Source organism: Lygodium microphyllum, chromosome 25 (assembly GCF_053477565.2).
Source record: "Lygodium microphyllum isolate KBCC chromosome 25, Lygodium_microphyllum_v1.1.10, whole genome shotgun sequence".
Lineage (NCBI taxonomy): Eukaryota > Viridiplantae > Streptophyta > Polypodiopsida > Schizaeales > Lygodiaceae > Lygodium > Lygodium microphyllum.
Window position 1 is genome coordinate 79,672,619 of NC_141159.1, and position 14,680 is coordinate 79,687,298.

A 14,680-nucleotide genomic window follows, 5' to 3' on the forward strand; every position below is an offset into this window, starting at 1 on the left:
GCTTACATGGGATTCCAATGATGCTCGTGCGTATTTTGCAATTCTCTAATGTATCTCCAAAGAGGTTCCACTAGCTTTCACCTCTTGCACGAGGGCTTCAGCAGTATGGAAGAAGCTTCAGATGTTGTATGAGGCTCCCTCGATTATGTGTGCAGTGACCCTCTGTAGGAAGCTCCAACAGATGAAGTTCAAGCCGAAGGATACTATTCAGCCATTCTTACTTTGTGTTACACGAGTGCAAGTCCAGCTTCGACACACGCAATCTGCACTTCTAGAGCCTCATCTTGTGGGGATTGTGCTCTACACATACTCCCTCTAGAGTCGTCAATGCCAGAGAGCTTTACACATATGTCATCCATGCTACTTAAGCATAAGGCGTCATTGTGGTTGCAGGGGAGGTTTCCATCTCAGTATGGTGTCTCCAATGAGGCATTTGCAACCTCAAGGAGGGGTAACAATAAGAAGAAGTCAAAGGCCTATTGTTATCTCTACACTAAGAAGCGACATTTACGCAAGGATTGTAAGGAGTTAGCGGCTTCAAGGAAGAAGCAACATGATATGGACTCCTCCGTCAAGCCATCCTCTAACTCCAACTCAGATCCTCTGGCAAGGGCAAAGACCAAGGTGCAAAAGCAGTCATCTCCTTCAAACCGAGGGAAGGGGATAGGGCTAAACAGGAAAAAGAAGTCAAAGGCCCAATGATATCACTACGATAAGAAGGGGCATTTGTTGTGCAAGGATTGTGAGGACTTAGCACCTTCAAGGAAGGAGAAGGCAAAGAAGAAGCAGGATATGGATTCCTTCGTTGAGTCATCCTCCTCCTCCAACTCCGACTCGAATCCTTCAACCATGGTAAAAGGCTAAGGCGCGGAGGGGGTCATCTTCTTCAAACTGAGGGAAGGGGCTAGCTACCCTCCTCCTACTTTCTAGTGCAAGTGATGGGGTCATCCCTCATGACTCTCTCCAGTGCCAAAGATTTGTGAAGAGATGGTGAGGTGGGACAGGTGAGCCTCATCTATACAAGTATACAAGTGCAAAGGATCCAAAGAGGGACATCCCTTCCACATTAACTGAACTTTGGCAAGTTTTGAAATCCTGAAGCTAGGATTAGCATCCGGGTCCATGATGGCTTGTTACTTGACAGAGAGTGGGATTGGCTCCTAGTCCAAGCTCACATGAGACTCAATTCCAATTTGATGATCCTATTGATGGTTCTTTTGCAGGTGGTTCTTCATCTTCGTACTAACTCCCTTGCCCCCCCATCAGCCCCTCCCCTTCCTTTCAAGTTACCCATTCACCCTTCTTCTTCATCTGCGACACATTCCCCTCCTCCCTCTCCACCTGCTTTCCTTTCTCTTTTGACGGCTTGACGACTCTTTCTTCTACTACTTTATCTTCGAGTATTCCTACTCCATCCTCATCCCCTCGTGTTTCTTTTGGGGGTGTTCAGTCATTAGAAGGGGAGCCTTCCTCTTCGGATGAGGGGGATTTACCTTCTCCATGTTTCTTCTACAGGTGTTGATGTGAAAGTGTGCAACAAAAGACAACCATGAACACCAAGAGGGGGGGGGGGGAGAGGAGAGAGAGAGAGAGAGAGAGAGAGAGAGATGAAGAAAGAAATCTGCACTAACTAAAATGAATGATGAATACAAAGAAGAGGATTGATCAATCCCCACAGCCAAACGGAGGCATCAATGAGGGCATCGGATCAAGCTAAAATGATGACAGCAGCATCGACGGTGACGAAGACAATGACAATGATGGAGATGGAGAATATCCAACCTGCTATCCATGCCAAAGACGGAGGAGACTGCAGCAACCAATGGAGGCCCTGCCAAGTAACAAAAAAAGATGATAGTGCCAAGTGAGGAGAGTTAGCTATACCTCCAAATCTGGCCGAGCTACTGAACAACCCCCTAGGGCTGCAATAAATGCAGTCTAACTGCACAAAAAAATCTGGTAAATATTGACATGGCATCTTGGGCAATCAAGCAGGCATTGGCAAGGGCAGGGAACTAACTAGAAATGCAAGAAATGCACACAAAACTTAATTGGAAGGAGAAATGCAAGCTCTAGAATGAGTTGTCTCCTCCGTCAAAGCACATAACAGCCCGAGACTGAGGTTCAAAGGCAAGAGATGACCAAGCATGACAAACGTGACTCTTAAGACCCCCTCTCAGATCATGGATGGGGCTAAAGGCCAAAGAAGAAACAGCTCTTGAGGTGGCAAGAAGAATGCCAATTTGATGAAGTCTGTCAATAAAGACCGTTGATGAAGAAGCTCCTCACGATCCTAGGAATCCTCCTCAGAAGCACTAGGGGCCAAGAAATCCATAGCCGCATCACTGAGGTCGTCTCCCATTGAAAGGGATGGAGGGGTACGAGGGAACCACCACAGGAGAGGGCGGGGATGGGAAGGAACCTGTGGGATAGATGGTACACGAGTGGGAATGGGTGTAGCAATAGACAACTACCTCGGAGGACCCTACAGAAGAGAAGGGAAATGGAGGCTGTAGAGCCCGCTCTCCTGCCAACTTATCGTTAAAACAACTCTTGTAGTAGAATCCTCAAAAAGCACGGCCTACTCGGTGAAGACAACCCGGGTACCAAGTCTAGTCACGCCATAAACAAAGAGGAGTGGAAAAGCCCAAGTCTGGAACATGTAGAACTTTCGAAACAGAGCTAGATGAACAATCTAGCAATAACGACAAAGTGCCAACACCACAAATAGACACCGAATAAATGTCACCAATAGTGATTAAAGCCTCAAATGGATGAAGATCCTATAGCTTAAAGCACCACTATCAATGAGCCAAGGGCTCTCTGAAGACGAGTTGACCACGTTGAGAAAGGCTCCTCCAACACATGGATATGAAGGAACACAGACTCATGGGTAATAGCTAGTATAGAGAGATAGAGGAAGGCTTGGATGATGTAGCTACATCCTTCACTCCTAGACAAAGATAAGGGTACTTTCAACACTTCTCTGAGTCTATGTCAAAGTCCAAAGAATGCTCTTGTGTCTCCTTCTTGGGCTTGCCTTTGTTTCTTCTTCTTCTTCTTACCCTCTCTGAGTCTATGTCAAAGTCCAAAGAATGCTCTTGTGTCTCCTTCTTGGGCTTGCCTTTGTTTCTTCTTCTTCTTCTTACCCCCCTCCCATACTTGCAGTGAAAGCTTTCGAGGAGTTGGATCCACTAGCTACCTCTTTGAGACGCTTGCCATGCTCCAAGCAAACCGGGGTAAGCTCCTCCCATAAAAGAGTCTCACGGATCCTCGATGTAAGAAGGCTGGTATAGAAGACATCATATTTTGGAGAGAGCAAGCCGAGTCAAAAGAATCACGGCCATATCCTCCAAAGAGATGATCCTACCAAGGGAAGAAAGCTCATCCCTCATATCCTCCAACCTATTTATGTGATCCTTTATGGAAGAAGAGTCATCAACAACAAGCACCCATAATTTCTTCTCAAGAGTAATCTAGTGGGCAAATATCTTCTGATGGTACAAAGAAGCAAGCTTTGTCCACACTTTAACTACCTGCCTCACCTGTGCACATGCACTAGAGCAGAATCATGTAAGCTCATAGAGAGGAAAGATCGAGCTCTAGAATTGAGCCAATCCCATAGGGCCACATGATCCATCATCAATCCCACTCGAGGATCCTCCACAAGATGGGGAATACGGTGGAAAACAAACTCCCAAAGATCAAAGGTGTCAAGTATACATTCCATCTTACATGACCAAAGTGAATAATTTGATCCATCCAAACAGTCTTCTTCGGGAAAAGAAGGAAGAGCAGGCACCTGTACTGATGGTGCCATCATATTCATCCTAGGGCCAAAAGGACAGGCCCTATGGGAGACATAGAGAGAGGGGGGAGGAGGTGGCTGCTCCGATCTCTTTGACCTGTCAAGAGAGGGTGCCCATTAAGAAAGGGGTTGGGACCTCCGATCCTCACACTGATCGCACCGCCTTTAGAGAAGTAATGAGAGATCTCATTAGAGTCATCAAAGCCATTGAACCGGTGATAAGACATCTTCAACACCTGCAAACAACCAGAAAAATCTGTATTGTGCTGTAGACGGTCCTGAACGATGGAAATCAGCTACACCACTGCAATAGAAGGACTGTAGATGGTCCGCTTGTGTCATATGGAGCAGCAGAACGCAGAAAATCTGCATTTTTAGCAAAGGGCAGATGGCTGAAAATCTAGGTTTTCAGCATAGAGGGATCTCCTCTTAAAGGGGTGACTCAGTATACTCACTTCAGCAACGATACCATGTGGCAATGCGCAACAGAGAACCACAAACACCAAGAAGGGGGGGGGGGGGGGGGGGGGGAGCGAGCAAAGAAATCTGCACTGACTGAAAAGAATGCTGAACACAAAGGAGAGGACTGATCAGTCCCTACACACAATCCGAGGCATAGTGAGGGCACCGGATCAGGCTCGAATGACGACAGCAGCACTAACAATGACAGAGACGGTGACAGTGATGGAGTTGATGACGAAGACGGAGAATATCCAGCCTGCTGTCCACGCCTAAGACAGAGGAGACTGCAGCAACCAACAGAGCAACTGCCAAGGAACAAAAGAAGATGATAGTGCCAAGTGAGAAGGGTCAGGTATAAATAGCTGAATACCTCCAAATCTGGCCGACTTGCCATAAATGGCTCTAAATCTGGCCAACCTGCTGAATAATACCCTAGGACTACAATAAATCTAGTCCGACGGCACAAAAAAATTCAACAAATAGCGAGGTGGCATCTTGGGCAGTCCAGAGGCATGTAGGCACTGGCAACGGTTGGAAATTGACTGGAAATGCAAGAAATGAGCACACAACTCGACTAGAAGAAGAAATGCATGCTCTAGAATGAGCTGCCTCCTCCGTCAAAGCACATAACAGACATGTTAGAGCTCCTAATGTCCCCGCCTGACCCAAACTGAGGCTCACAAGCAAGAGATGGCCAAGCATGACAAATATGACTGCTAACAGTTGAACCATCAAAAGGGGAGCCTTCCACTTCGAATGAGGGGCATTTACCTTCACCTAGTGAGGGGGAGTCCCTATCCCAGACAGGTGCATTTCAAGTACTGGAGACTACTTGGTCTCCTTTGCAACAGTACGAGCCTATCACCATTCCGTAGTGGTATCAGCAGCTTATGCACAACTCTAGTGTTTCCCACTTTATTGCTACCCCTCAAAGTCCACACCGGTCAGCTAGATTATAGGCCCAATGGGATAGTCCACCCTACGTGAGCTATGCCCTTGTGTCATAAATTCTTCAGGATCGTGAACCTACTACAATAGCAGAGGATCTTACACAATATATTTAGCATCGTGCTATGCAAGAGGAGCTCGATTCTATCGAGCAAAACCAAACTTGGGAGTTGGTTCCATGTCTAAAGAAGCGGAAGGTGATTGGTGTGAAGTTGGTCTATAAGACCAAGTATCTTGCAAATGGATCCTTGGACAAGCATAAGGCATAGCTTGTTGCCAAGGGATTTTCCTAGACTGCAAGATAGGATTACTCAGGGACCTTTTGCCCCTACAGCTCAGATGTCTACTATTCGAGCTATCTTGGCTCTTGCAGCTTGTCACAACTAGCTTATCTTCCAAATGGACATGAAGTCTGTCTTTCTGAATGGTGTTCTAAAGGGAGATTTATCGCCTCCTAGTTTTCTTGTGCAGGGGAAGAAGGACCATGTTCACAAGTTGTGGAATGCCTTCTATGGCCTAAAGCAAGCTCCTCCAGCTTGGTACCAAAGGATTGATCGATCCTTTTTACAGAGTGACTTCCATCGATCAAATAAATACCCCAACCTTATGTATGGTTGTCTTGTCATCTTGTATGTGGATAACTTGATTATCACCGAGAGTGACTCATGGGAGGTTGATCTGACTTACAGAGTGACTTCCATTGATTAAATAATGGCCCCAACCTCATGTATGCTTGTCTTGTCATCTTGTATGTGGATGACCTGATTATCACCGGGAGTGACTCATGGGAGGTTGATCTGACTCGGGAGATCTTGAAACAAGAGTTCGACATGATGGATCTAGGGATCCTACACTTTTTTCTTGGCTTGGAGATCTATCAGATGGCACATGGCATCTTCATAGCACAGTACGTCTTTGAGTTACTTTCGGAGTTTGGTATGGCTGAGTATCAGCCTATTTCTTGCCCTATTATGTTGGCTCTGAGTCCAAGCTTTTAACAATTGGAGATCCCCCTTGACAATACATGACAAACATGACTGCTAACAGATACAGCATCGCCTACAATGAGATGCAGATCAAAAAGCTTGACAGGGAGAGAGAGACAATCAACAAATCTCTCGAGCCTATACATGCAAGATAGGCACATACGGTTGCACCATACTTTCCAATAGATGGAGTGATAAGAAGAAACAAGCAAGCTATCATCAACATTTTTGTTTCTTCACCTCTTGGTACCTTTTTCGTATGGGCCGTGGATGCAAGGCAATGAGAATGAAGAATAACGGGAGCTTTTATATACGCATATATCTAACAAACTATTATTGAGTTAATCTTAAAAATTAAAAGTATATTTTAGTTTATAGTTAATTATTCACTTTACATCTCAGTCTTTAAACCAATTTGCCCCTTAGTATGCTTGAGAATTGGCCTTTACCCTACTTGCTGAAAGACAAATTAAGCCCCAAATCTGATATGGACTAGCTAGCCTCTTGAATCTCCCTAAAATTCTTTAATTTCAACTGCTAGAATTCAAGTCCTAGACCCTCAATTTCGAGAATATATCCCGAGGTGGCTATCAAACCCTAATTTCTACTATAAATTAGGATGTACAAAAAAAAAATCCAATATCTCGACCTATAAAACTCAAATGGCTGGATTTTGTTGAGATAACTTAAGAGATGAATTAAGGATTAGAGAAAATGTTGTAGAGAGAGAAATTTCAAAGTTTCATCATGAGAAAGGCTGAAAAACTACTATTGTTGTGCTCAAACAGCCATGGAAGCTGTCACCTACAACTTAGGACCACCAAAAAGGCTACTACACCATAGGACCACCAGAAAGGTGGTTGTCTCCTTCTGTTTGTTATCACTTACTATACCAAAAAGACCTTGTATTGTTGTCGCCTGCACTTGGAGGGCTCAAACCTCCTGTAGCCTAGAGTAGGACTGATCCTTGGTGGCTATAAATCACATCACCAACAACTCCTTGCTCTTTGACAACCTCCTTTTCTCTCACAATGGCTAGAACAGACTTCCACCAGGGCTCCAACCTATTGTTGCTTGTTGTAGGACTGATTCCTAGTGGCTACAAATCACATTAGCAGCATCTCCTTGCTCTTTGACAACCTACTTCTCTCTCACAATGGCTGAAAGAGACTTCCACCGGCTCCCAAAAACGTTTTTCCACTTGCATGGGCAAGTTTTGCCAAGTTGGCAACCTTCTAATCCCATTTTCTAGCATTATCCAACTTATTAAATTAAATTTTCAAAATATTAATTCTAAAAATTAATTTAATGACTGTTTTAGTGTCCAAAAAAATAATTCCACCAACCAATATTTAAATCGGCTAGGTCAATTTGTCTTCCAAGTATCCTTGAGCAATCATTGGCTCTTTAGACAATCTCTAATGTCAGCACTAACATTATAATAAATTGGTCTAGGCCAAAATCTGACACTAGGCACCACCTAATACCTGTAAAACATAACTTATTACAATAACTTTTGCAACTCATAATTCAGGATCCTGTGTTCCACACTACGAAAAAATTAACTTCCACCTCACATGTGCAGGTCACATTAGCAAAGCAATAAAATTTTACATGCTCATAACAATCGCCAACATGATACACTTGCTTAAAGCAAAGTTCCCATCCATTGTTTGTACCCCATATGCCATCTACTACATTGACTTTCTAATGGAAATCATAAGGTTACTTGATTGGGTAAAAAAGATTGTTACAAATGCTTGCCACATTGTTGATTTCACAAAGAAGATAAAGATCTTCTATCTTCTGTGCCTATAGTGATGTAGAGCTAAAGAAGCCCTCCAAGACCCATTTTGCCGTCATGTGATTGCTTTTAGAGCAACTACATGATGTACAAAACAAAATTCACCAAGCCATAGTCTCGGAGGAATTCAAGGCATGGCTGCAGGAGAAGCCACTCTCAAGTGTGAAAGAGGACTTTCCTTGAGAGAGGCAATTCACCAAGCCATGGTCTCAAAGAAATTCAAGGCATGGCTAAAGGAGGAGCTACTCTCAAGTGTGAAAAATGACTTTCTTTGAGAGAGATATTTTGACATGATGTACAAGCATTGGTCATAGCAATAACCCACTTACATAGGATGTTATGCATAACTAACATGGAGAGCACCAACTTGGGACTTCTCGTTCACTTTATAAGAGTGGCCATTGAGGAGATCAAGGCGTATAGAGTACTTGATGTCCAGGATCCAAGGTAACTAAACTACATTTATTTTTATTCAAGTTGATTAACTACTTTAAGTTTATAATTCAAAAGGCTAATTGTAATTTTTTCTTTTTTAAATGTAGTGTGATATATCAGATGCCACACCCCAAGGCATAATGACATCCTTTATCTAGTTGAGAAAAGGTGGAAGTAAATGAGACGACCCATCTATGATCTTGCTACCCTATTGCATCTTGCCTATAAATCTCCATCTCTTTTTATGAATTAAGAATTGGCAGTTGATAGAGATGTCTACCTCCCAAAGGTATTGATGACCACCACACAACATTCCTATAAGAAATCATAAACTATAGCAACCAAAGAGAAACCGCTTTTGCTAGCGATTTGTATCGACATACTCTTTTTTGTCAAGCCTCTATTTTGGTGAGAATCTTTAGGATATCGTGTACCCAGTGTCCAAAAGATTGCCCTTAGAATACTTGCACATGTGAGACAAACTTTGAAGTTTAAAGTTTGAAGTTCGCAATTTAAACCATGTAAATCTTTGAATTGGCATTGAAGACCATGTAAATTTTTTGCCTAATGTAAGATTGCTCGGCTAGTGCATATAAGAGAAATTAGTCAACATAGCCATTGAGCCCTAAAGCTTATGCTTTTATTTGATCGCAGCATCGAGAAGAAATTTTGAATTTTCTACAAAAGCTAGCTTTAAATACTTTATTCTAGGAGTATTCTCTTTTGGAATATTATTGCTTGGGTACGACTGGCCAATTACCAATACACATATTTATATGTATTTTTGTCTATATACGCATCTATATAAACTATTCTATGCATATATAATTTTATTTGTTATAATTTTATTATAACTTACGTATGCTATAAACCATGTATAACCTGTCTATGTGCAAACAGATAAGTTGTAATAGCCCAATGTCTTGCACTTCTTAAATATTGTAAATGATGAGTTAGATTTGAATCTTCATATGCAACTTATCGTTTTATTCCAATTAGGTGAATGATGAGTTTGCAATCTTTGATTGCTATATGAACATGAAATGCCACTTAAATTTTTTGCCTAATGTAGGATTGCTCGGCTAGTGCATATAAGAGAAATTGATCAACATACTCTCTCACACGCACTAAGATCCGAAATAAGTTGAGCACATGGCAATTAGAGCGACTAATTTATTATCACTCTAACTTATCGATGCTATGAACCATGCATGAGATACCTTTGGCTACATAGATAAGTTGTAATAGTACAATGTCTTGCACTTGTTGAATATTGCCTAATGTAGGATTGCTCGGCTAGTGTATATAAGAGAAATTCGTCAACATACTCTCTCATACACACTAAGACCTAAAACAAGTTTAGCACACCGCAACTAGAGTAACAAATTTATTATCATTGTAACTTATGTATGCTATGAACCATACATGAGATACTTATGGCTACACAGATAAGTTGTAATATTCCAATGTCTTATGCTTGTTAAATATCATAAATAATGCGTCAAATTTGAATTTTCATGTACGACTTAGTTGATGAATTAAAGTTGACTAGGGCCACCCTAAAGAGTATTAGAAGAGAGTAAAATGAGGATCAAGAGGCCATCTTCAAGGATCTCTACATATCACGCACCCACCCACTAAAATATAACATAAATCACATGAATAATGACAATAAAAAGTACCTGAAATATCTACAATGCCTAGCCCACTAAACCATATGCCCATACTCACTCATAAGCTAACTAAATTGCTAACACCCTCTCAGATCATGAATGATCTAATACAATACAATGATAATGACTTCTCATAGTCCATACAACAAAGACCACTAGAATGGGACCATGGATGCCCAAGCATAGGGTCATTTCGTGCATTTAGTACGATATGTTCTATACATGAATATGTATAGTATGAAACGTACACAAAATTTTAAGACTAAAATATGTTGTTTCATGCATTCATTAAAAAATACATATAAAAGCATATATAAATCCCCCTTTACACATCTAGAATATGCAACTTAAAGATAGATCATGGAAAGCACAAAAACAATTATAAGACCATATAAGAGTTGAAACTAGAGTCATATAACATGTTCGATTGAGTCAAAAAAAGATACAAAATGATATGTGCCATGACACATACTATCAGTCAATGCTCATAAAATAACTCAAAATGGCAAAATACAAGATGACTCATAACTCATGACGACGACTCATCATTAGGCCCAAATACATCAAAAGATGGAGAATTGTCCTCACTAGAAGAGGCCTCAAATAGCTCACCAAAGTCTCTATCACTAATGACATTTCCAATATCATTATACTTGAACTCTCTAACTGAGGTAACGTCTACAACAACTACATGTGTAATAGAGAAACTCCCAAAGTCGAGACTCACATAGGTCCTAATGGTAGATACATGAGACTGAATGGTCAATCTCTTCAAGCTCCATGTAGAGATCCCCAAAGATGGCCTCCTACTTCTCATTTTGCTCTTTTCTAACACTCTTCAAGGTGACCCCACTCAACTCCAACTCATCAACATCATAGTGCGGGGGAGTTTCGGAAACGAGGGAAACGGAAATGAGAAAAACCAAAGTTTCGGAGTTTCGGAGTTTCGGCCAAATTTTGGAAACAAGGAAACAGCATTTCGGATTGTACACAAAACTAAAATACAGTAATATGTGGGTATGTAAAATTTAAATATATCAATGCCTACAACAACATGTATTCAAAGTTCATACAAAACTTTTGAGTCTTCATGTCATATGATTGAAACCATGATTCATTACACATTTCACAAGTCACGACTCACGAGTGAAGATTAAGGAGTCAAGACTAAGGACTCAATGGTTGAAACTTAATACAGCTTATCACAATTAAGACTCAATTTTCAAAACATAAGGCAACAAAATGAATTAGAATTTATGACTCATGAATAATCTATGATCTAAAGAGCAATGAAGACTGAAATTAAGAACAATGGAACAAGAATCAAGGTGCATAATAAGTGGGATCAAGATACAATGATAGCAACTATGTCATGTGAATAATCTGTCAAAACTCAAAAGTCCAGTGAGACTATAAGTATCAACATCAATGAACATCCGACAATTCTAGTCTGGGCTCTGTACTGCTAAACTGACTCTTGTATATCACGAGTCATCCAGACTCTGAGGATCTGTGCATTATCTTCTCGTCCGACTCCGAGGATCCTGATCGAGAAGTTGATGAAGCAGCCTCAGCCTCATCCTCAGACTCTGGCTTTAACTCTGTATGTGATGTACAACTACGTGTGGCCTTCACTCTAACCCTCCTCTGTGCACGAGTCTTATACACCGGTGCCGATAGCTCCTCATAGAGTATGGAGTAGATATCCCGCTCCTGTGGTATCTACGAAATGTCACGTATATTCTCTATATCAATCTTGTCAACATTCACCTGTAAAGGTGAACGAGATAAAGATATATTATATCAGAGGAGATTCAATATGTTCAACGTTCATATATATCATAATTTACAATCCAACTTCCAAGCAAATTAGCAATGTCAAGTGTCAAGGACTCAAGGTTAAAAAGTTAATTATGCATAATAATAATCATTACCAATTTACTTGTGAAGGCTCAGGGGACAGAGCGGTCCTCTCAAGAAGCTGGAGATTGCAATGGCAAAACACTAAACGCTCTGATTGGGTAGTTGTGAGCTTGTTTCTCTTTTTGGTGTGGAAGAGGGCCCATGTGCTCCAGTTCCTCTCAACAGGCCCTGAACTACAATCTTGCGAGAGAACCAGAATGGCAATGTGTTTCTATTCAAATTTAAGAGATTGAGGTTAAATAATTGGCAATTGCTAATATGCATTCCGCAAAATCAACATTTGAGTAGACAATAGATTACAGAACTTGTTACCTAGATTGCATAATGCATTAGATAATCAAGATTCAAAATATAAAAGTCACCAATCACATACCAAAGTAGAAGCACAATTGCCGTATTTCTCCCACCAAGAGACAGACTGAAGCTGTGTCTCTCGAAGCCTAGCTGTTGGTCGGCCAAAATGACGAGAATGATTGCGGAATGCCAGCAAATCATCATCTACTCTTCTCATCATTCTATAGCATCCTCTCTGAGGTGCCTCATATACTCCATGAAGCCCTCTAACTCCTCGCTAGTGTATTGCTCCTGGCTATGCCAAAGGAGATAAAAGATATGTGCGACAGCATGAATTGGTTTATGGAACCAATCCCATCGTGCATTCCACACTACACGAATCTCATCAACCCTATAGATAAATTAAGTTAAAAACTTAGAAGTTGGAATAATGATCAATCATCAAGGAGTCATTAATAGCAAATAATTACATGTATAAAAGTTAAACAAAAACTTACTTGTCTTGGGACAAAAAGTTATTGCAAAGCAAGACCTCGCCAATTTTATCCATATACTCATATAGAAGCCCCAAAGTACTCCCCTCCATATCAGTGATGCGCAATACAGTGTAAATAGGAGTGAGACTTTTCACCAATGCCTCTGCCTCAATCCACCAACTCTCATTTAAAATATTGTGCCTAAAAGCAAGAGCCTTTGGAGACTCTCTCTCACTCCATGTGAGCCATTACTAGCATGCAATGGTCCGTATCAAATTTAAACGGACCCGTATGAATCTCTCCAATGCAATAAATATATAAGCAAATCTAGTAGTGGAGGGCTTCAATAGCTCAAGTGTGCTATTGACTCGAAATATGCTTGTGACGGATGGTCTCTTTTTCACAAATCTTACCATCCTTGTTGCCGTCTTGAAAATGTTATCCACATTTCTTAGGAAGGAAACCCTCCTAGGAAGACCCTTCAAAAGGGCAACCAAGTGTGAGGCCGACTATGTAGCATAGAGGATACACCTGACACTACCGAGTGTGAGGATAGTCACAACCTTTAGCAAGGGTGACCTCATCGAACCTCGAGGGAAAGGCAAGGAGGTTACTGACATAGCAGTCAAGCCTACTAATGAGAGCAAGGACTTGTTGGAAGAGTTGATACAAGCACTGCCATCCATCGCATAATATTATGTATCCATATTTCACCCATGTCTCCTTCAAGGGCTCCAATTGAGCCTCTATGGATGCTTTCTCCTTTCGAAGCTCCCGTGTGCATAATGCATCTGTGGATGGACCTTCCCACTCACACCCTATGCGGCTTACTGCCCTGATTGTCTTCTTCCATTAATATGCAGTGGCCACATTGAAAGGGAAAACAAGTGCAAGATTGCACTATTACAACTTATCTAGCTGACCATAGGCATGTTATGCATGGTTTATAGTATACGTAAGTTAAAGCGACAACAAATTAGTTGCTCTAATTGCCGCATGCTCAACTTGTTTCGGATCTTAGTATATATGAGAGAGTATATTGACTAATTTCTCTTACAAGCACCAACCGAGCAATCCTACATTAGACAAAAAGATTAAATAGTCTTTAATGTTTATATAGCAATCAAAGATTGTAAACTCTTAAAGTTCTAGGCAACAACTTACTAGTTGAAATTGCAAACTTTAAAGTTGGACACACCTGCGCAAACACTCTAAGGGCAACCACAAAATCAACACATACAATGGCTGAAACTGAAAGGAAATTTTTCTTTATGTTTGGCATATACAAGACCTTTTCAAGCACAATGATTTTCCCATCCACCGTAATAATGAAAATCTAACCGTACATTGGATTGCATACGAAGCATTGTTTGCACATACAATGGATCCCCCCTTGTTGCACATTTGCATATGATACAAACAAGTCACGAAAAGACATTATGTGCATGGAATCTCCACTATCAAAATACCATGTGCTGCAATTTTCAGCCATTCAAAGACCATGTTCATATGAAGAAGGATCATATGAACAATGCATAACAAAAGCATAGGACTGACATCCAAGCTTGCTAAATGTATGGTTGCATCCTTCGTATTTATTGAATTTTCAACAACACCCATGCACGTTTGTTTCTTCTTTCCACTTGTCATTCTCTTTCTGCATTCTTCAATAACATGCCCCTTTTTTTTGCAATAATTGCATCTCTTTTTCTTAGCATCATCATAGGAAAAGTCCATAGAAAAAGTCGTTTTGTCCTTACCCTTTGAATTTGAGGACTGCCATGCTTCCCTTTGTTTCGATGGCTAGCTACAAATGCTTGATTATCCTACTTATGTTAGAGCGATTCACCCTTGATTCCTCTTCTTGCAAT

At 41.1% G+C, this 14,680-nt stretch overlaps 1 protein-coding gene and 1 pseudogene across 2 annotated transcripts in view; both read right to left on the minus strand.

The window, feature by feature from the left end:
• The window catches only part of LOC148014417 (vacuolar protein sorting-associated protein 2 homolog 3-like), a 162,840-nt gene that overhangs the window by 108,571 nt on the left and 39,589 nt on the right, over positions 1-14,680 (minus strand). The window lies entirely within an intron of this gene.
• LOC148014418 (uncharacterized) lies at positions 11,608-13,225 on the minus strand (annotated as a pseudogene).